Here is a 23,709-nt window from a genome sequence, read left to right on the forward strand (position 1 = left end):
ACACCAGTGCATTCCAAGATTCAAAAATCCCAAACATTTCAGATACAGAGTGTAGCACTCAGCTTTCTATAGCTTCTTAGTGCAGATACTATTATTAGCCAGACACATTCTACATTGTCTTATCCCTTTTCTAATAAAATAATATCTTCCTTACTGTGTTAGGAATATTTCAATTCCTGTGCACTTTATTTTCATTTATATAGTAACATTTTCAGTATATATAAGAAAAAGAAAATGGTATCAATAGAGGTGACCACAGGGGTTATTATAAACATGTATGTAAAGTATGTAAACAAGTAAACAGTTATGTAAAATGTGATTATTCAAGGAAAAAGGGAAGGGGAAAGGAAAGGGGAAATGCATAGAGAAAATGAACTTTCAGTCTCCGGTACCATTCAGAATTTTCAAAGTGAAAGTTAAGAAAATAAATACACACTTATGTAGTTAGATAGCCTGACTTTCAGAGTTATTAAGATGTTCCCATTGGATTCAGTGAAAGTTATATCTGATTAATGTTTTGGAAAATTAAACTCAACATACTCGGTCCAAATCCCATTGGAGTATGAGCATGTTTATAGACTTCAGTTTTCTATAGTCTAGTTCCTACTTAAGTAGCAATCAAGACATAGGAAACTAAATCTAAATATATGAATTTGACAATGCTGACATGTCTTTGTGTTTATTTATTTTATTATTTTCTGTATTCATCTGTTCCATTATTTATGTGCTGAAGTTCTAAAGACATTTGACACATACCTGTAGCTTTAGACTTCCATCTCACAGCTGTGGCATAATCTGTTCTACAGGATGCATTTCACTATGTCTCTGTTTGAGTGCAAAAAAAGCACTCATTTTAGGCCAGGTAAAAAATTAAGGTTACAGGTAATGCCTGGTACACTATGTCCACTGGTGCTTTAAAATTGGTTATTTCCTTTGTAAGTACATCTGAAAAGGAGTTAAACACATCACATTTTGCCATATAAAATAGATAAGCTGACTGATTTGAAGTACTTCTTAGGAATCTGTAGCCTTCTAATGTGGAAGATGCTTTTCTATAATATGCTTTAGTACAGTAGGCACACCTGGAACATGTAGCTGCACTAAAACATCTCTTTCTCTACTTTCCTGTCTCAGTCAATGATTATCCTTTTTGATCCCAATGATTATCCTGTGGCTGACTTTTAGAGGGAACAAGCAAGATTTTATCTCATGTCATTCACATCCTAATTTTTAAGGAGCCTTATTGGGCTGTGGTTCATAAATCATCTGAATATGTCTCTGTACATTTTTAAACACACAGAGGCATAGCCTGCTTTAGATGAATAGTTTTTAAAGAGGCAAATGTGCATCTATGATCTTATTAGTTGGTAACATAATAGATCATACCTTCAGAAAGCATATAAGACTATTGATCTATTAGTTGACTGAACTAATTATAGAAAGGTGCCCATCTGAATATATTAAATAAATTTTTTTTTTTCTTCTTACACATATCAGCTTATAGCAGCCATCTTATCATGGAAGGTCAGCAAACCATCTCTATGAGAAACATTCTCATCTTCTACATTGAGTAATTGCAGCTACAAAGAAAAATAATTGAATCTAACATTAGTGGTGCTAATTAATAATATTCTCTTGATTTAGAATAGCTAGAATAACCTTCATTCTCTCAAAATGGTACAGAAACAAATAATATTTGGAAGTTCAGAATTGTCTTACCTGAAGTCTATCCCTCTTGGAAGAACAATCTTTTCTATTTGGGATATTGATTATTTGTCTTTAATCTAGAAAAGCTCAGGAACTTTTATTTTTATTTAAACTATTGCATGCATATGAAGATCATTGTTTTTATCTTCAGCAGAATTATATTTCTCTCCCTTTCTGTATATTGATATAGAAACTTGTAACCATATACAGATATACATGTTTACACAAATCAAAGAAAGATTAAGACATCCTTTGAGCTGAGACAATTAATTAAGACTATTTTGGCCCTAATCCAATTAACATTTCAAAGAGAAACTAGGAACTCAAAGAAAAATTAGGTAACTAATTCTTTGCTGGATCTGGGCCATTGTAACTAAAGATACAATAATCATTAAAACCAAGCAAGCAAAGACAGAAACAAACAATAAAACCTTGCTTAGAGCATTTTAATGTAATATATAAAGTAGCAGATTAGACAAGGATCAGGATCATCACAACACTATTAATCCCTCTGGACCATTCCCACCCAGGCTAAGAGTCTGATGGGAGGGAAGTCTCTGTGAGATTTCAAACATTCCTAGGTGTCTGAGTTTATAATACACAATAGAAGGCTGGAACTTTTTCCCTCCTGTAGTTAAACACTGTTGGAAGAATAACTGTAAGTGTCTCTGTCACTGAGGCTTTTGAGCACAGTGTCCTTAGTGCCAGGGCACCTCTCCCACAGAGCTAGAGCATCCTGGCAGAGCTTCGGATGGGGAGCAGAAAAAGTTGAAAGGGAGTTTGTAGTAAAGCAACAAAGGCTTTGTTGGTGGCAGTAAGCGTAGGAGTTTCATTAGCTACGATTGCTAAATTAAAGAAGGTCAGAAATTGATCCCTATTTCTTAGTCAAGTGGCATTATACCACACTGCTTGGGGCAAGACTTCTTTAGATTTTTCTTAAAGTCATTTTGCGTGGTCCAGAGCATGATCAGAAAGAAAGCTAATAAATAAGTGGGCAATCAGAGTTTTGGCATTCACATTTTTAACTTGGCCTTTTTTATCTAGCATTCTAGACATGTTCATTGGTTATAAAGACATGCCTGCAGGTGATTCTTACTTGGGGCAGTGATGTCTATTTATATTCAAACTTCATAAGCAGTGGTAAATTTTTCCTGAATTTCCCTCTCTGCTAAGCATAGGTCACACATGTATTCAGCACCAAGCCCAGCAACATAAAACACCAGAACAGAAAGTGCACACTGCAATGAGGACACTGCATCTTCATGGTGGCACTTGGTAGGGAGTGACTTTCCAAAGCTTTCAGAAAAGGATATGTGGTAGCTTGGGATAAGTGTGGAAAATGTCATTTAGGAGAAAGCTACAAGGTCCTTTTTAGGATAAGTATTTTTTTCTGTTTCTATTGTGTAATCAAATTACCTTACCTTCTTAGTATTATCTTGATAACAAATAACCCACACTATTCATGCTTGGTTTAACATTGTTCTTTTAAACTTCTGTTGAATTATATGCCTGTGTGCATGTGCGCACACACATGTCTGCTATAAAATATTCTCATGAGATCCACATGCTAAAAAAGCATTAGAGGCAACACTGGTCGTATGAAAAGTGCATTATGAGCTGATCCAGTACTAAACAATGTAGGTAAAAGTCTTTTTATGCCTATGTACTCTGGAAATGCAAAAGATCTTATCTAAAACAGTTAGAAGTCACATATTGCTATTTCTAGCAGGTAATAATAAAATATGGATGGAATTCATTTCACCAAATTATTTTCAAGTACAAATTTCTAATATTGGAAGAGATTGGTATCTTCAGAGGCTGATTATCAGCCAGAAATGAATCTTAATCTGAAGTTATTTATCTCTGTTGACAAGTCAAAGCATCTAAATATCAACATTAGGGTGTATGCCTAACTTCTAAGTTACTGAGGGATGCTATTAGCACTTCCATAAGTTAACCTGGTAAAAAAGGCTTATTAGAAGTCTGACGACATAAGTGAAGGTAAATATTCTTAAGAGTTCCAGCATCACATGACAAATTATAAACATGGTTTAGAAAGGTATTGAGAAGCACTGTTATTCAATTGATGTTGAAGGTTTTCCCTCACCTTGCCCTTCTCCCTCCCCTCCCATCCTTCCCCCGCCAAAATCTGGTTGGATAAGGGACTGATGAATAAATGACCTGGTATCAATAAATATTTTGTTTATCTTGAGTTAAGAAAAAAAAATGGATTGAAACAGTTCTGAGAACATAATAAGTAGGTCAGATGGTGAGGTGAAAGTCCTCTGCCCATGGTAAATACGATGATTGCCTAAAAGATGAAGTTCTAATAGTTTATAAGGAATTACTAAAGAAGTAGATGAGTGGCTAGAAGAAAACACAAGAAAAGAAGGTCTTGGCCTAACATCGAGGAACAGCAACAGGATATGCAAAATAACTCCAAAGCCAGCATTACTCTGCAGTGACGTGTTAGCTGATCAACACTTGCCTAATTTTAGCTGTGCTTATTTACACTAGACACATAGTTAAACTGATATATCCTGTATTTGCCACCAAAAGAGTCACAATCTAGGTGATATAGTGCACCATTCTAACAGTGCTGTGAAGGAATATGGTAATCTAAAATATCTATGTACTGTCACCGTTGGGATTCCCTTATCCATCTCCTTTTAGGATCGACTAGAGAGTAGATCAAAATATCTCCTCAATCAGCTAACCTGATTGGCAGGTGAGAATATTCTTCATTTACTGTGCAACAGATATATAATGCTTTCTACAACTGTAGTCCTCTTTTCAAGCAATGAATTATTCATTTTCACCTAATACATTTATTTTTCTCTATAAATTGTCATTGAGAGTTTAGGAAGCTATAATTTGACTTTACTTAGAGTCTTCTAATAAAATGACTTTTTAGAGTTAATGTTCATTATTAGTTTAGTTCTCCTTAATCCTGAACTAATCCACATCATTAAAATCTACTTTAACTTAGTGTTATTCTGACAGAGTTCTTCTGTCTCCATTCTTATGTATTCTGATCCAGTCCTACCTAAACACAATTTTTGCCAATGACATAATTAAGCAGTATGATCCATTCTAACTGATCTGCACATATCTATTATAAACAGTAATGAGAAGCAATGAATGGTTAAAAGGACTGATCCTTCCAATTACCACATAAAATTCTAGTTTTTTGTTGATTTTTTGAGTTTGATCCGAGTTTTGTAGTGGATGCTCGATTTTATAAAGAATTTTTCCTCCCTGTGTGCAGTAAGAATAAATAAATTGGCATCTCAGTAAGGTAAAAATCCTTGTTACATCTGAACAGGTTATTCATATGTTTTCTGCTAGAGCATGTGATACCTTAGCAGTAAATCACTTAAGTTTATTATTGACAACATTATCTATGTAAGATATATCAAAAGCAAGTAAGACATTTGACATATAAGACACGTCAAAGCAAAGAAAAATGTTGCATATGCTTTAGGTAAAGCATGCTACTTAATCATGTCTAATGGAGATTCTTATAGAACATCAAAGAAAAGAATGGCAATTATGTATGTTAGAAGGGTCAGCTTCCGAGTCAGAAGGTTTACATCTTCACCTTTCTGCATCTCCTTGCCATTTGAGCTGCTCTTATTAAAAAGATTACTCAACCTGAAGATGAAAAAAGTGCATTGTTAAAATAATATATGCTTAATTTCACCATATATTTGCAACTGCTTCTTTGTTCCCGCTCTCCTGTTTTCCTTCTCCCTTACCTAAGTGTTTATTTAAATATATGCTCTTTCAAGCATTGTCTTCATCCTCCAACCTGTCTGTTAAGCATATGCTTGTGCTATACAAAAAATGCATAGCATGCATGAATAAAATGTTGATAATCAGAGCAGTAAAAAGAATGATGATTCAAATAAAAGAATTAATTTGAAATGACAGGCCAAATGGTAATAACTTCAGTACTGGAGATAAGAATGGAGGACTTCTAAGAACCTTTAAATTTTAATTAATTGGGATTGAATTCAAGACTTAAGTTCTACCAGATTAATTATAAGATCCTCATGCTATATGGAGAGAAGAATTAAGGTTGATTCCTTTAGTTGCCAGTTGCTCTTGATTTCTCCATTTATGATTCACAAATCCCACCTCTCTTCTTTTGAAAATGACTAATAGTACAAGTGAAAGTTCGATCTGCACCGTTCCTTTACTTCACAGAGGATTCTTTCACCACAGTAGCAGAACATGCAGTGCTTTACTTACTCTAGTAATGGCAATATCTTGATTTCCTACTCTCCTTTCTCCTAGTATATTGAACATTTGTTAGATGCTTGGCATGGTAGAGAAACCCACATTTACAGATAGTCCATAGTTTACTTAGGAACAACCTGAATCTTTATAACTTTATTTTAAGTCAAAGAAACTTATAGGAAGTACTGAAATAGGTCTTTGAATTAGGATGCTACCTTTGAATTAGGAAGCTAAAGACAATTTCAGTGAAGAAAATCAGTTACCTAACAGCACGATAAAAGTTGCATTGATTTTGGATTCTTGTGCCTTGAAGAAATGTCTGAAAACCCTAATCTTATGCTTATTCCATTCTCATTGTTATTAATGACTTCATGAGACCCGGAAAATGATAAGAATTCAAAATGAAGAATCTAAACTGTGTGACCTAAACGGAACCATTCAAAAGTTAGGTGTACAGGTTGAGTAATTCCCTCTTCACTCAGTAGAGAGTAATAGAAACCTGAGAAGAATGGTCAGACTACTATAAGAGAGAAGTCTGTGTTATGAAGACAGTTTACTTCGTAGAGGAAGTTATCTCTTTAAAAAGTAACAAGGGAGCCTAGATGACTAGCCTCAACTCCTTTCACAGTTCTTTGCTGAAGGTTGGTGAGGAGAACATGAACATAAATCAGCTTAGTAGGTCAACTGTATCACAATCACAGGCCAAAAGACTTCCATTTCTTGAGGCCTTTCAAAAAGAGTTCTATTCCCTTTTGAGGCGAGTTGAAATTTTTGGAGTTTGTTCAGATCATGATGTAGTCATCAATTAAGTTGTCAAATACCTTCAATAAAATGTCCTTTATCTGAATGACTTTAGGAAAAAGCACTTTCTGATAATTTTATTCTTTCAGTCACTTCCATTACCTTCTACAATCCTTTGAATTTTCTGAACCTCTATTCTTCTCTCTCAGCATTTCCAGCCATGTGAATCCTCTGCATGTATTATGTGATGCTCTGGTGGTTTTTTAACTTAGCTTTTTTATTTTTCTCATGCTGAGTTAAAGAGTCAGAGACTCTAGGAAATAGATGTGTATCAGTTGTCTCTGTTCACTGTTTGCCTAAACAACCTGCTATCTAGGGGAAATATCCATGAGTATCTGATTTTACTAATGTAGATAGAAACTCAGAGAATTTACATAGTAGTGTGACTCAGACCATTTTACCTCATGGTGACTTATTTCATGACGCTTCACATTATAGACACCAAAGCAAAATGCTGTCATATGCAGAAGCCTTCTACTAACGAGAAGAAAGTTCTGGTCATTTTTTAACTTAGCTTTGACCATGAGAGGATAGTGTGCAAATAAATACAATATTCTTTGTGAGTACTACTAAGGAAAAGCTCAGTAACAAAAGTACATGTAATTACGTATTGTAAAGCAGCTGTCTTTTCCTTCACATGGAATTCCCTGTGTTTCGGTTTGTTCCTGTTGCCTCTTATCCTACCGCTCGGCACTGCTGAGAAGAGTCTATCCCTTTCCTCTTTACACTCTGCTGTCCACCAGGACCCCTACATCTTTCTCTGCAAAGCTGCTTTCCACTTAGTTGGCCACCAGCCTGTACTGGTGCATCGGGTTATTCATTCCTAACGGCAGGACTTTATACTTCCTTTGATTGGACTTCATGAGGTTTCTGTTGGCTCATTCCTCCATCCTGCTGTGGTCCCTCTGAATAGCAGAACAACAATGTGGTATATCAGACATTTCCAGCCTTTTTGTACAACCTGCAGACTTGCTGAGGGTGCATTCTGTCCCACCATCCAAGTCATTAATGAAGATGTTATGCTTCCTGAGCATTGACCCCTGGGGCACACCATTAGTAACTGGCCCCCAGCTGGACTTTGTGTGACTGATCACAACCCTCTGAGCCTGGTAGTTCAGCCTACTTTCAATCCATCTCACTGACCGCTTACCTAAGCTACACTTCACCAGCTTGTCTATGAAGATGTTATAGGAGACAGCGTCAAAAGTCTTACTAAAGTCAAGGTAAAAAACATCCACTGCTCTGCCTTCATACACTAAGCTGGTCATTTCATCACAGAAGGCTATTAGGTGGATAGAGCTTGATTTTCTCTCTATGAATCCATGTTGACTACTCATAATCACCCTCCTGTCCTTCAGGTTTCTGAAAATAGCATACAGATTAGTAACTCCATTACCTTCCCAGGGATCGAGGTGAGCCTGACCAACAGAGGTGAGCCTTAAAAACGTGAATTCTGGATGTCTGAGATATAATTAATCCTCTTTCTCTTTCCAACTGTTTGTTTTGTTCCTGCCTTTTTTTCTCCTTTGGGTAATTAATCCTTCCCACGGTTTCATCCCATTTTTTCTGATCTCTCTCTAGGCAGTCATAATCATGAGCTATAATCAAATAAAGTCATGGTACGCAGTGCCTGACAACTGTGTCTAGTTCTCACCCTTTCATGTCAGAAATAACATGTTAAAAGTGGAACTATATGGAGCTGTCATGAATGAGACAGTTCTTGAGACCTGCAAGCATCTGTAATACCAACTGGAGGCCAGAAAAAATACCTGACAGTGCCTAAAATGCCCTAAGGTGATTACATTTAGACAAATGAATCCCAATCTAGTTGTATAAAATACAAATATCTAGTTTAAACTAGCTTTATAGGCCCTGTCTATCATTAACCTGGAGACATATGCAACCCTAGAGACAATGTTGTTTATTCTCATCTACATACTAGATGCTTTACCTAAATATTGTGTATTACCTGCCTCTCAGCCTCAGATGAGGACCCAAGCAGTAGACTCGCTTTCCTGACTCATTTTGGAAAAATAAAGATCTGCATTAACTATTAGTATAACTCATGTGCAGTGGTGAAGACAGGATATATATTAAATTGGATGACTCTGATCAAGATCGTGAAATTATTTTTGCATGACTTTTCCCACATGATTTTTCCATATGGAAATATTATACAATTGGAAAAAATAATGATGTTCATGGTGATATTAACAAAGAAGTCATATTTCTAATGGGTACCTTTCCTCTCAAGTACCAGAAATGGCACAGAGAAGGAATACTATCCTCTCTCAACATTTCATTCAATGGAAGTGACCCCGATGTACGACATGATAATTTGACATTGGGAGAAACTAGCAAACATCTCCCTGTCTTCATGAGAGATACCCAAGAAGAGAAAATGGTATTATACAGTTAACAGTCCATAACCAAGAATCCAAGGATCAATAATCATCTATCCCTGTCTTTTTTACAGATAATCTCAAAATCTATTTCTTGACCCATCTATCTTAGAAAAATAGATGGGTATGGTTCATGGATTTTAGGACTGGATATTAATAAACGTAGCTTTATTTTTAGGTGGAGCATGTATGTGTTTAGCTATCTTCGTGTCCTACTGTGGGAATCAAAATTCTTAAATTCTAGTTTCCAGAAAAAGTACTTACACTTACAAATTGAGACTGACTAGGGCAAAGAGTTAAAATCTCTATTTCTGTGAACATTCCTGACTATTAAATAAATAAATGAATAAATAAGTCATCCAATATTTTAGGAAAGTAAAGATTGCATTTGCAGTAAAAAATGATGGATATTCATAACAACTTTTTGCTTTTTGCTTTTGCAACATTTATCCAGCTCTATCTCTCAGTCACATTTTTTGTTTTGTTTCATTTTCCTGAGGCTTAACAAAAAAGACTTCAAGTTATTTTTAACTTTTTTTTTGTGCAACTCCTCTTCAGACACGAAGGATTCGTTTGATATTTTACACATTACAGACTAGATAAATTATTCTAGGTGAATACTCTTTTTGAAGTATTTGTCCTTTTTAACAATATGGCTTGTTTCAAAATTATGTAGAAAGTTACCTATAAAATGAAAAAAAGGGAGGAAACAAAGCATAAATTTATTTCTTAGTTTAAAGCCTTTCACGGTACCAGTATAATGTAAATAATTATTCTTGGCAACTCTATGCTGTGTTAGAACATGACATTTCCGTGTGCCTGCTGTTCAAGAGACAAAATAAGGAAAATAACCAGTCAACACATCTACATTTCTGCATATCTGATATGGAGTTAGCCTTAAATGTGGTTAGCATTCTAAACATCTACAGGGTACTCAGTATATGTATGTGGCAGGTATTAACCAAAATAACGTGTTCTCTCTCAGTAAGTATCTGAATATGCAAAGTAATAGGATAAACATTTACTGAAACAATTTCTTCTATAAATACATGAACAAATGGTAAGTATAATAGGCACCTTCTAAAGAGTAAATCAAAATCAAAATCAGTGAGTGGAGCTACGTTTTTTCCTTAAGCTCTCATAATAATATTTCAAACATCGGTATTGCTTTGCAAACATTTGGCATTTAAGTGGGAAGTCCAGTATCCTTAACAACACAAAGGTTCATAAACCCCCAGTTCAGTTTTATATTCCTTTCCATCATTATTTTAAGTAAACTCTATAAAGAGATCATTGCTTCCCATTATCCTTTCCTCCACCTCCAGTTCTTGAATTAGATTTTTTTTCATTTCTTCATATGTGATGTCTGGTGTAATATCCGCTTTCCAGTATCTTCTGATCATATTGTAGAAATGAAGAAAGAGGCAAGTCCTAGTTATCAGATAGCAAGGAAATTGGATGAAAATGAATGACAATTTTAATTAATACAGATTCAGATTTCTCTTTTTAATGCACGGTAGAATGCAGCCTGATGAACTTTCTTTGGCACCTCACACTGTGCTGAATATATCACAAAATAGGAATGAAAATATTGCAAGTAAGTTACAGCGTTTTATAGTAAGATTTGGGTACCCGGCAATTTGTGATGACTATGAAAAGGAAATTGTGGAGGACATTTTTGAGGAAATTTTTGGAGGAAATCAAGGTGATTTCATTAAGAAATAAATTTTATTTATCAAAGTTTTGACTTCTTTTGCCTATGTATCTTTTTATGTGCATATACACATATATATATATCTGAAAGTCAAGGTTAGAACTGAATGTCTTCTTTCTTTACCTATCAAACTAGGCTGCTGCTGTTCCCATAGGAAGGTTGGGACAGTAGTAAGGTGGAGCTCGTGTTGCAAAGAGAGACACACACACAGAAACACAGACACACAGACATGCAGGCAACATTAAAATGGCTAGCTATAGAGCAATGCCTTTAGCAGCACCCACATAAACACCAACAGATCTCACATAAACATGAACACAGACTGTCCAGGCTTGTTCTTCTTCTCCAGCTGATCAAGACTGAGGTTCAATAGTGGACAAAGGCCCTCCGTTCCCAGTTCTCTAGATTCACAAGCGCACCTCAATATTGGGTCTCTGAAATATTAACACAATATTATTTAAGTCCACCTAATGTCTGGATCCTGGCCCACTTGTACAGTCTTTGGCTCAGACCTTGGGTCTTTCCAGATGTACATCTCCTCCTACTTGTCAGTTTGTCCACCTTGACGTTTGCTGATAAATCACACATACAAACAGGGATCCCTCCTGTAGCCAGCCCTAAACACTTGATATTTCCAGTTGCCAGGCCTCTCATCCCAAACACGCATAGAGTAGAGAATGAGATGCCACAGAAAGTAGTCAGAAATACAATTTATATAAGAAGATAGGATAGACTGCAGTAATCAGAGGCAGGGCTGAGTCAGACAAGCACACTGACATGCAGTTTGCTTACAGGTGACCAGCCACTTTTACTCCTTCTTCTCTTCCTTTTCCCATGCCTGTTGTTCTCTCATTTACCTTGACCCTTCCCCTTCCTTGCCTTTTCCAACCCCTGGGCAAGCAACCTGCTCATAATTACTGTTTTCTCATTGATCCCAATTTTGCTACATCCATATCCAGATTTTGTATTTTTATTACCAATTTTCTAGGTCATCTCAGCCTTGCATGGTATCACTAGTGGAGTCACCCAGGTGCTGCTGCCTTGTGAGGTTCCCCTCCCTGAAAGGCCCCCGGGGTCCCCTCCAGGCCTGGCCATCTCTCATACACCTCTCCCTGAACTACCTGTGCCACCTGGGCACCCCTCACAGCCCTAACTGTAACTTCTGGCAGCTTCTCACTCTGTTGTTTTGCCAAGTCCAGACATGTCTCCTGCCACATCCAGCATCTTCTCATTGTCTGGTCTGTTAGCTAAACCTCAGGCCAAGGCCTAGGCATCTGCCTGCATACCTCATCAATTAGTACATTAAAAAGTTGATTTTTTAAAAGAGGCAAGTGTAAGTAGGCAACACTACTGTATTTTGTATTTTGTTAACCCTTTTCTTCTGCATCTTCTACTTCAGATAGTAAATGCTATAATACTGCAAAGTGTGTTCTTACACAAGAGTTGATATCATCTAGCAGGAGAAAAACTGGTGTTTCACCTTTTATTTGATGACTCAGAAATGACCAAAAGCAAATCATTTAATGCAAATCATCTAATTTTAAATTCAAATTATCTCTATTACTTAGTTTCCAATTTTGGGGTGCATCTGAGGAAGCCGTATCTTCCAGGTTTAACGTTTCACAAAGATAGAATACTCATTTATGTTTATCTTGACTGATTTTTGCACTATGTTCTGGACTTTAACTTTTTTTTTCCATTCAAACTGGTATTCTTGACGAAGGATACCGTAACTAAAATACAATTATGTTGCAATTTCAGAGAAGTTACCTAGTGATTTTCAGTAATTATTTACCAGTAATTAATATAATCACATTTTTTCATGATTCAATAATTTGTTAATATATCCCGGGAATGAGAATCAGTTCTGCTAACCTTTACTAGATGAACATTATATGTCTAGCCACAGCTAATCACAGAAGCTTCACTTTAGGCAATGTAGTGTTAATAAATGGGTTTAATTACTTCACATCCACACATTTATTATTGTATCATAGCAGTAAAAATAAATAACAAAAAAAAAGTTAAAATTTAAATGCATTGGCGTTACAAGCTACAGGTGAATAGGGATGAAATATCTTTTATTTTCTATTGCACTGCACTGCTGTTTCCTTAAAATTAGAGAATTTTAAACAATCATTAGCAATGAACATATTAGGATTTCTTGTTAGTGTTATTGGAGTTTTTGTCGTTGAGCCTACAAATACTTACAAAATGTGTAAAAATCTATGAACATTATGAAACTTTTTTTTTTTTTTTGTCATATATTCAGGCTGAAAGTGACATCTATTTAGTAGAGGAAACAACTTTTTCCATTTTAACTCATTCACGTGTTATCAGCTAATTCCATAAAGCAGAAGAGTTCATCAATGATAATTTTTATTTATTACTTTAATAAGCCATCTGTGGAAACATATTTTAAACAGGGAATAATACGATATCAGTTACAAAAAGGAGGACACATCTAAGAATTGATAAACAGATATATTATCAATACATGGAACATGAAAGCGACTGTTTTCATATTTTTCTTCCAAGGATTTTAGCCACAAAATTAATTACACCCTGAGCATTAATTTGAAGAGATTATTTAACTATATATCGATCAGCCTTATTCTTCAAAGATCTTCTTGGTTAGAATAAGTTCATTCTGACTGGCAGAGGCCTTTAGAGTCTGTCAATGAAATTAATAAACACTGCTTTTTGAAAATCCTAAAAAGTAAGTAATTGCAAGATACAAAACAAAACTGAGTCTACTTTAAATTCTATCCCTTTAGATACTGAGAAAAAAAAAGTCAGAAGCAATGTGAGAAAATATTTGATAAGCATGATGAACTGCCCAGGTATATTTTCATCAAATGCTATAACATCCTGAATTAAAAGCATTAATGACTAAGATCAAAACATTTCTTTAAGCTCATTTGCATTATTTTTCAAGAATCTCTTCTTCCAGAGTAGCTAAATGCATTATAGATGCTACTTAATTAAATACCTTTACTTCCTAACTTACCAATCGGAAGGTAGTTGTAGTACTTCTTTATTTACATGTTACACTATGATGAGATTGGCTGGCTTACTCAGCTTCTTCTTCCTAGAGATGACGGAAACACTAACTCCTTCTAACAGACAAGCAGAAATATGATTTGAGAGTTCCACACCTTACATATGTGTATAATAAGCCATGTTAAAAGACATGCCAATGCAATTTCCATCAATAATCTTCAGAATGTTAGTAGTCAGTCACAGCAATTATTTAAATGCTAACATGCTGTACCTCTTAAAATCTAACAATCTAACAATCTTCAGTTCATTTTTTTCTAACACTGATCTGACATTGGGCCCCGATGGGATGCACCTACAAGTGCGGAGGGAGCTGGAGGATGCTATTGCTAGGCCATTCTCCCATCATTTTTGAAAGGTCCTGGAGATCAGGAGAGGTGCCTGAGGCCTGGAAGAAAGCCAATGTCACTCCAGGCTTCCAAAAGGGCAAGAAGGAGGAGCCAGGGAACTACAGGCCTGTCAGCCTCACCTCCATCCCTGGAAAGCTGATGGAACAGCTCCTCCTGGAGGCCATCTCCAAGCGGAGGACAAGAAGGTGGTCAGTATGAAGTGTTTACTTGGCATTCAAGGACAGAGAAACATCGATGACTTCTACCAAAAAATATACAGAGGAGAATTCTCGTACGTACGGAAGATTTCTATTGATATAAATCACTCCCAGTCTAAAAGGTTTGTGTAGTATAAGTAGATAATGCATATGCCAGAACACAGTGGACCCAAGGGCATATATTACAACATGACACTGGGCATGGCTCCAAGGGAGGCAACTGGCCTGGCTGACACCGTGCCATGCAGGAACCCTCGGAAGAAGCGGTGAGTGATTGCTGTGGGTGACTCCCTGCTGCAGGGGACAGAGGCACCTATCTGCCGACCTGACTTCTTGTCCAGAGAGGTTTGCTGCCTGCCGGGGGCTCGAATAAGAGATGTCGTGGAAAGACTGCCAAGGCTTGTCCATGCATCAGACTACTACCCTCTGCTGATCTTCCAGGTGGGTGCTAACGACACAAAAGGCAAACTGGAAACCATCAAATGGGACTTCAGAGCTCTGGGAATGGTGGTCAAGGGTCTGGGAGCCCAGGTCGCTTTCTCCTCAAACTTGCCTGTGAGGGGAAAGGACGGGAGGAGGAGTAGATGAGTTTTCCAAGTTAACGACTGGCTGCGCCGCTGGTGTTGGCAACATGGCTTTGGTTTCTATGACCATGGGACCGTGTTTGAAGATAACAGCTGATGGGGAGAGAGGGGATCCACCTTACCAAGCGGGGCACGTGTGTCTTTGCCAACAGATTGGCCAGCCTGGTAAGGAGGGCTTTAAGCTAGGCAAGATGGGGGAAGGGGAGTGGTCTAGTGGCAGGGGAGTCAGTAAAACACCACTCAAGTCAGGATGCCTCCAGCGGGTGCATGCAGCCAGGGGAGACAGCATGCGACATGGCTATGGAGGATCCTCTTGCACCTCTTCTGGGAAGCCTGCATGCTTGACTGGCTCTCTGAAATGCCTGTATACCAATGCACGCAGCATGGGGAATAAACAGAAAGAATTAGAGATCTGTGGGCAGTCGCAGGGCCATGATCTCATTGCAGTGACAGAGACATGGTGGGATAGTTCACATGACTGGGATGCTGTCATGGATGGATACGTGTTTTTTAGGAAAGACAGGCCAGGAAGGTGAGGTGGTGGAGTGCTCTTTATGTGAGGGAGCAACTAGAATGTATGGAGCTCTGCCTCGGGGTGGATGAAGAGCAAGTGGAGAGCCTATGGGTAAGGATTAAAGGGCAGGGTAACGTGGGTGACACTGCTGTGGGGGTTTACTACAGGCCACCTGACCAGGAGGAAGTCATCGATGAGGCCTTCTACAGACAGCTGGAAGTAGCCTCACGATCACAGGCCCTGGTTCTCCTTGGGGGAGACTTCAAGCACCCGGACATCTGTTGGCAAGACAGCACAGCTAGGCACAAACAGTCAAAGAGGTTCCTGCAGAGGATTGATGATAATTTCTTGACTCAGGTGGTGGAGACGCCAAGAAGGAGAGGTGCAATGCTAGACCTTGTACCAACAAACAAAGAAGGTCTAGTTGGAGATGTGAAGGTTGGGGGCAGCCTTGGCGGCAGTGACCATGAGATGGTGGAGTTCAGGATCCTACGAGGAGGGAGCAGGGCAATGAGTAAGATCTCAACTCTGGACTTCAGGAGGGCAAACTTTGGTCTATTTAGGGACCTCCTTAGGGGAATCTCCTGGGGTAGGGCCCTAGAAGGAAAAGGGGTCCAAGAAAGCTGGTTATTCTTCAAGCATCACCTCCTCCAGGCTCAAGAAGGTGCATCCCTCTGAGTAAGAAGTCGAGCAAAGTGGGCAGGAGACCTGCCTGGATGAGCAAGGAACTCCTGGCCGAACTCCAACAGAAGAAGGAAGTCTGCAGAATGTGGAAAAGGGGACAGGCCACTTGGGAGGAATACAGGGACGTTGTCTGAATATGCAGGGATGCGACAAGGCTAAGGCCCATTTGGAATTAAATCTGGCAAGGGATGTCCAGGACAACAAGAAGGGCTTCTTCAATAACATCAATAGCAAAAGGAAGACGAGGTGAAATGTGGGCCACTGCTGAATGGGGTGGATGCCCTGGTGACAAAGGATACAGAGGAGGCAGAGATACTGAATGCCTTCTTTGCCTCAGTCTTCCCTGCTAAGGCCAGTCCTCAGGAATTCCAGACCTTGGGAACAAGAGAGGAAGTCTGGAGAAAGGAAGATTCTCCCTTGGTTGAGGAGGATCAGGTTAGAGAATCTTTGTCCAAACGTGACATCCATAAATCCATGGGCCCCGATGTGATACATCCACAAGTGCTGAGGGAGCTGGCGGATGTTATCGCTAGGCCACTCTCCATCATCTTGGGAAGGTCCTGGAGATCAGGAGAGGTGCCTGAGGACTGGAAGAAAGCCAGTGTCACTCCAGGCTTCCAAAAGGGCAAGAAGGAGGAGCCAGGGAACTACAGGCCTGTCAGCCTCACCTCCATCCCTGGAAAGCTGATGGAACAGCTCCTCCTGGAGGTCATCACTAAGCATGTGGAGGACAAGAAGGTGATCAGGAGTAGTCAGCATGGATTCACCAAAGGGAAATCATGCTTGACCAACCTTGACCATCCTTTGAGGATGGAATGACTGGCTGGGTAGAGGAGGGGAGAGCAGTGGACGTTGTCTACGTGGACCTCAGGAGAGTTTTGGACACTGCCTCCCATCACATCCTCCTAGGGAAACTCGGGAAGTGCAGGCTGGATGAGTGGACGGTGAGGTGGATTGAGAAGTGGCTGGGTGGCAGAGCTCAGAGGGTTGGGGTCAGTGGCACAGAGTCAAGTTGGAGGCCTGTGGCTAGCGGTGTCCCCCAGGGGTCAGTCCTGGGTCCGGTCTTGTTCAACGTATTCATCAGTGACCTGGAGGAAGGGACAGAGTGCACCCTCAGCAAGTTTACTGATGATCCAAAACTGGGGGGAGTGGCTGACACACCAGAGGGCCGTGCTGCCATTCAGAGGGACCTGGACAGGCTGGAGAGGTGGGCGGAGAGGAACCTCCTGAAGTTCCACATAGGCAAGTGCCGGGTCGTGCCCCTGGGAAGGAATAATCTCATGCACCAGTACAGGCTGGGGGCTGAGCTGCTGGAAAGCAGCTCTGCAGAGAAGGACCTGGGAGTGCTGGTGGACAACAAGTTAAACATGAGGCAGCAGTGTGCCCTTGTGGCCAAGAAGGCCAATGGGATCCTGGGGTGCATGAGGCAGAGTGTTGCCAGCAGGACGAGGGAGGTGATCCTGCCCCTCTGCTCAGCCCTGGTGAGGCCTCACCTGGAGTCCTGTGTCCAGTTCTGGGCTCCCCAGGACAAGAGAGACATGGCACTCCTGGAGAGAGTCCAACAGAGGGCTACAGAGATGGTGAGGAGACTGGACCATCTCTCCTCTGAAGAAAGGCTGAGACAGCTGGGATTGTTCAGCCTGGAGAAGAGAAGATTGAGAGGCGATCTCATCAACGTGTACAAGTATCTGAAGGGGGAGTGTCAAGAGGACGAGGCCAGCCTCTTCTCCGTGGTGCCCAGCAACAGGACAAGAGGCAACGGGCAGAAACTGAACCACAGGAAGTTCCATCTGAACCTGAGAAAAAACTTCTTCACTGTGAGGGTGACAGAGCATTGGAACAGGTGACCCAGAGAGGTAGTGGAGTCTCCTTCCCTGGAGATATTCAAAACCCGTCTGGATGTGATCTTGGGCAATATGCTCTAGAGGACCCTGCTTGATCAGGGAGGTTGGACTAGATGATCTCCAGAGGTCCCATCCAACCTAAACGATTCTGTGATTCTGTGATTCTGTGATCCTGTGATTGTAATGTAGACTGTCCAGTGCTAATAAACTGCATCTTTCTTTCTTAAGATATCTCCCACATAATTTAAAGTAGAAATTTATGTACAGCAAAATGCCATCTCTTTGATTTAGCGTAGTCATTTATTTATTAATAACTTTAGTATTTATTAATTAATATGTATCTACATATTCAGCTATCAGATTATGATGCATTTTGAAACTGGAGTAATACTTTATAGGAATAAACAAAAAAGTTATAAATTAATCATTTATTAAGCATTTTAAATTGTGATTGAATTCATTTTATTTTAAACAGCCACATAAAAGATATATATCTGAGATAGTTAGCCTAAATTATTTCAATCGATAGAAAGAAATAGAGGTGTCTAAAGGGTCATTAATCTGTTTAGAGATATCTGGAAGTACTTAGTACCTAAAAGCTATCTTCTTTTATTATTACAGAACTCTGCAGCTATGTTTATAAAACCAAATAAAGGAGGGCAGAAAGTTCAAGCAGTGAACTGCTGATCTTTCATTCATTTACAACAACCAATTGATCCCAATGTAGCCAAAACAGAGGCTTGTGACATCTATAAATTGTTAACACACTAATGAGGATATAATTTATATTAGCTTATCTTAAACCCAAATATAAGGCTACTAAATAGTATAACTTCTAAAATAGTCTAAAAGACTACAGCATATAAGTATTTTAACACTCTGATGATGTAGCCAGATATAAGGTATAAGCATTTTACACAAAGGGCCAAAGACTTGCATATTTGCACTTTGGGGGCATGGGGAAACAAGCAACCATGGGAAAACATAGCCAGAGCTTGCAAAATAAAGAGAAAAAAACAAGAGAAGCACAAGGGGCTGCAAACAGGCTGGACATCCTGCCAAACATACAAGAAGGATGGCTGGTTAAAAAAAAAAAAAAAAAAAAAGATAAGCCGTACTGGAAGCCAAGGACATCCCTGCTTTCTGGAGGGGGTGGGCAGGGCAAGCAGTCGGGAGAATTTGGGGGAAAAAAAGAAAGACAACTGCATCAGTTCTGATTTCCCTCTCAAAGCACTCTAAAACCTACTCAGCTTACCTTCAGAATCTGAGGCCATCAAAGGCTGTAAATATTAACCCAAACTACATGGCATCAGCTGAGGGGTATCGTATACTCACAGCTAGTCCAGGATATGAATTTTAAGGACTAACAGGTTTGTATATAGGTAGCCATAATGTATACAAACTAATCACTATGACAAAGTGTCACTGATGAATGAGAGTCTATTAATAAAGTTTTATTCTGAAGTTTAGAACTGGCCTGTTCAGTCTTCTAAACACTTCCATTACAGTAATTTGCCGATATTTATAATTATGTAAGTATATGTGAGACACGTCTATTGCATACTAAATTGCTACACCTCATTTTGTGAGCTAGCTTTATTGTCAAGCACTCCCTGGCTTAGAATTTGGAAAATGGGTCCGTTCAAGGTAGGGGCTGAACATAGCACTGGAGTAATTCATTCCTGGGGCTTCTCCTAAAACACAGTGTAGATGAGACTGAATCAGATCTAGCTTCCTCCATCCTACAAAGCTCTTCCGCTAATGTTTGCTGTTCCAGCTTTTCAACAGATTTTGTACCTCATATATCCACATTCTTTCATGCCACTCTACAGAGCATACAACATACACGTACAGTTTTGTACTGCTGGCTACAGAAGAGCCCTCAGACTGCTTCACTAATTCTGGACTGAAAAAAACATACAAAATAATAATTCTATCTCAGGGCTGCACTTGCACCTCAAAGGCCCTGAGTATATCCTGGAACAGGTATGGCAGGGCATAGATACAGCCAGTTTGTCCCATAGAGGGCTGAATGGTGTAGACATGAGTCAGTGTGTGTAATTTAACCTCATGTTTAAGATTCTGTCCCTTGCCCTTATTTAGCTCTGTGGACATTTCTAATGTGATTAGGCCAGAATTAAGTCTTATTTATAGACATTTATATTAGAAGAGATGAATTCTTCCCCTGCTATTAACTAAGAGATAGACTAATTGATTGACTCTCAGCATGCACACAGACTGCATCTTTCTGATCTTGAAAATGCCTCTTGTTAGGGACATCTCCTATCTCTCATTTTGTCATTATAATGGATTCCTGGTAATCCTGAATATTTTCAAGTAATTCAGCAGGAAATCCTACTCCCTCAATCTTCTCTATCTTAATTATGCATTTGTCTTCATTTTAAATCCCAACTGAAAAAGAAAAATCAAATCTTCAGAGTAATACTGACAATATGAAAAACATGAGAAAAAACAATATCTATTTTTAATATGTAAAGCCTTTCAGTAAAGTCTACTACTAAATATTTATATAACCAATGACAAATTCCAGATGCCATTGAAAAATGTTCCATTTATTTCATATAGTAATAGGTAGGTACTATATATTGTGTAAAGAAGTTATTTCTCCAACCTTGTATATTCTGTTGATTTTAGATGTGAGCTCCCTGATGCAGAGACACTCATATCTGAAACATACAGTGCCTGCTCTGCATAGATGTATTATCATATTAATGAAAAGAATAACTGAGAGTATAAATAATTAGTTATTTAGGTTTATGGATTTACATACAGTCAAAACATTTTGTAATTTAAATTTTCCAATAGAGATCTAAAAATATTAATACCTGTCTATTCCTTTCTTTGCATACAGTTACAGTCTTAATTTTATTTCTTGGTGACTCAGAGGCAAATTTAAAATTATTGATTATACATATGGAATATATGATACACTTCTGTATTAAAGGAAAAATAAAAACCTGAAACACAATCATCATCCTCATTCAAAACAATAAACTCAATATTTGATTTTCCTACAGAAGTATTTCAGACTGCATTTTCAGCAAAAGAAATGTGCTTTTAGTACTAATTTGCCATTTGCAGTATTCTGGATGTTTTGTAGAACATGTTGAGTAACAAACACGATTAACTGTAAACTTAAAAGTTGACATATGTATGTAGTTTTAAGTACTGGATGCATAGTAAACAGTGTTTTCAGACATAGTGAGGTATGCAGTAATTATGAGTAAGTTATATTAATTTAAATGAATAAAATTATTAATATTACAAACGAGATTATGGAGACGATTCTTGTAAGGAAAAATTGTCAATCCATATGAGTCTTTAATAAGCTGATTAAAGAATGCAAAATACATAATTGATTGTCATGTGTTATTTTTTCTGTTTCATCTCTGAGTCTGCTCATGGCTTGCACTCAGCACAGTAAGAGATCTCCTTCTCACCCCGGTAGACAAAATGCTGCTTCCATTTTGATCAAGGGGTTGTGCTGTCGATTTTGCTTAAGGTTAAAAGAAAAAGCCAATGATATGAGTATGTCTATACAAGCTGATGATACATATGTGTCAAAATAGCATTTCTTCACTCCAATAGAGAATGAAATTCTATCCTATTGGCTTGTTTGGCCAGACAGAAGAGGTGAGGTTTCCTTTTACCCTCTCTACTTCTGCCACAGCATAAATCTACGTACACCATGGCCCTGCTCCTACCTGGTTACGGGCCCTCCCCTATCTCCATGCTGGCTCTCGCCCCATGTAAAACTGTAATTTGCTTGTTGGAAGTGTCAGTAATGAGCAATTTCAGTGCTTCTAGCCTAATGGCTCAATACAAGATACCTAATTATCACTCCTGTGGCAGCGCTGAGAGATATACAGGAGGGTTAAAGCTAGGATAGGAGAAAAATCAAAAGTTCTTATATAACTAGCAGAGATATGACATACAAAGGATGCATTATGGATCCAACAACCATGTTATGTTGCTTTCATAAGAGTGCAAAAAGGCACCTTCATTACAGTGGCAAATGGCATGACAGTGAAATAGTGCTAAACTGATAGAAAATAATCTTTTTTTTTTTTTTTAAATCCAGAAGCTAGGAGAATAATATGACTAATCCTTAGGGGAAAAGATGAAAATATTCAGACTCTTTTGTAATTCAAGAAAAATAACATTATCATTACTTTAGGTGGTGTTTTGTGATCCAGAAGAAAATATCTTACTCAGGAAGAAAAAACTCAGGAAGAAAAAACTAAATTCTTTCTGTTAAGTAATTACTTTTGTGTAATGCTTGCAGTGAAGAGACTTCTAAGCATTCAGAATTTAATGCATGCATGTATTGCATGTAATATGTATGACAAGTATATATGGATAGTATATACTACTTATTTTTCTTTTTTCCTCTGGCTGACTACATGAACTTCTAGATTATTCAGGAAATTATTTAATTCTGGATAGTGTTTCCAAGTATAATCCTGGAAAAGATATGAGGATTCTAATCAATGCAAATAGGTTAATTTGGGTCATTCCTTGAGCCATTTTAAAGAATTATTGTCTATATTTTTTGAGAAATGAAAACTTCACATATTTGGGAAAGGATTGAACTGGCATACACAAGCTTCTATCTCTTCCCATGAACAGATCTGAATAAGGGCCCGAATACCAATTTATATAGTCAGATTAAACCATTAACATAATAATTCACAACATAAACTGACAGAGTAAGTGTCTCCCCCAAACCTGTACTGAGGAACTACAGAGGAACTATATATATATATTTATGCAAACTTCTCTTTCCAGTCTCAAGAATCCTGCTGTGGATCTTTGCTCTACATTATATTCCCTCTTTCAATCACATGGTGAGTTAGTTAGTTGCAAAGATCTGTTTAGCTTTGCTAAACAAAAAAGGGAGCACAAACGCAGTGCAGGGCTGTCTTGTTATGCATTTCAAACTGGAAGCAATCACTTTCAACCAAAAATCCGCAAAGCTATGTGTCTGATTCTGGCCTTCACTTAATGTGTCACAACAGCGTACAGAAAATTACATATTGCCTTGTTAAGCTAATTCTGAAGCCTAGATGAGAAATCTGGATTTTACCGTACCTTTTTTTCACCTGTAATGCTTAACCTGTAATTAGGTACTCCAAATGTAAAGCAGTTTTCTTCAAAGGTTCCTCAAGCATGTATCTAAAAACAAGTTTGACAAATTTTGCTGAAAAATCATCTGAAAAAACTGTAAAATAATCATAACGAAAATAATGCTTTGCACTTATAGTCTGCTTTACATTTCCATAACACTACATGAACATTACCTAATTATCTTTCCTAACATAGCTTTCTGGCTAGCATTAGTGCTCCTCTTTTACGTAATGCATCTGAGGTTATACAGCAGTTTTATCACAGATGCCTATATAGAAAGCTTTAACTTCTAATTTTAGGCTTTTCTTTTAGGAAAAATACACCTATATTCATACTTAGTATGCTTTTCTGAATAAGAATTGGTCTGAGATTGCAGTTAAATTCTCCAAAAACTTTGAACATCCTGATGAATTGGTAAGCATTTAATGAAGATACAAAAGATTGAGTTTGTGATATGCATAA

This window comes from Struthio camelus, chromosome 1 (genome assembly GCF_040807025.1).
Source record: "Struthio camelus isolate bStrCam1 chromosome 1, bStrCam1.hap1, whole genome shotgun sequence".
NCBI lineage: Eukaryota > Metazoa > Chordata > Aves > Struthioniformes > Struthionidae > Struthio > Struthio camelus.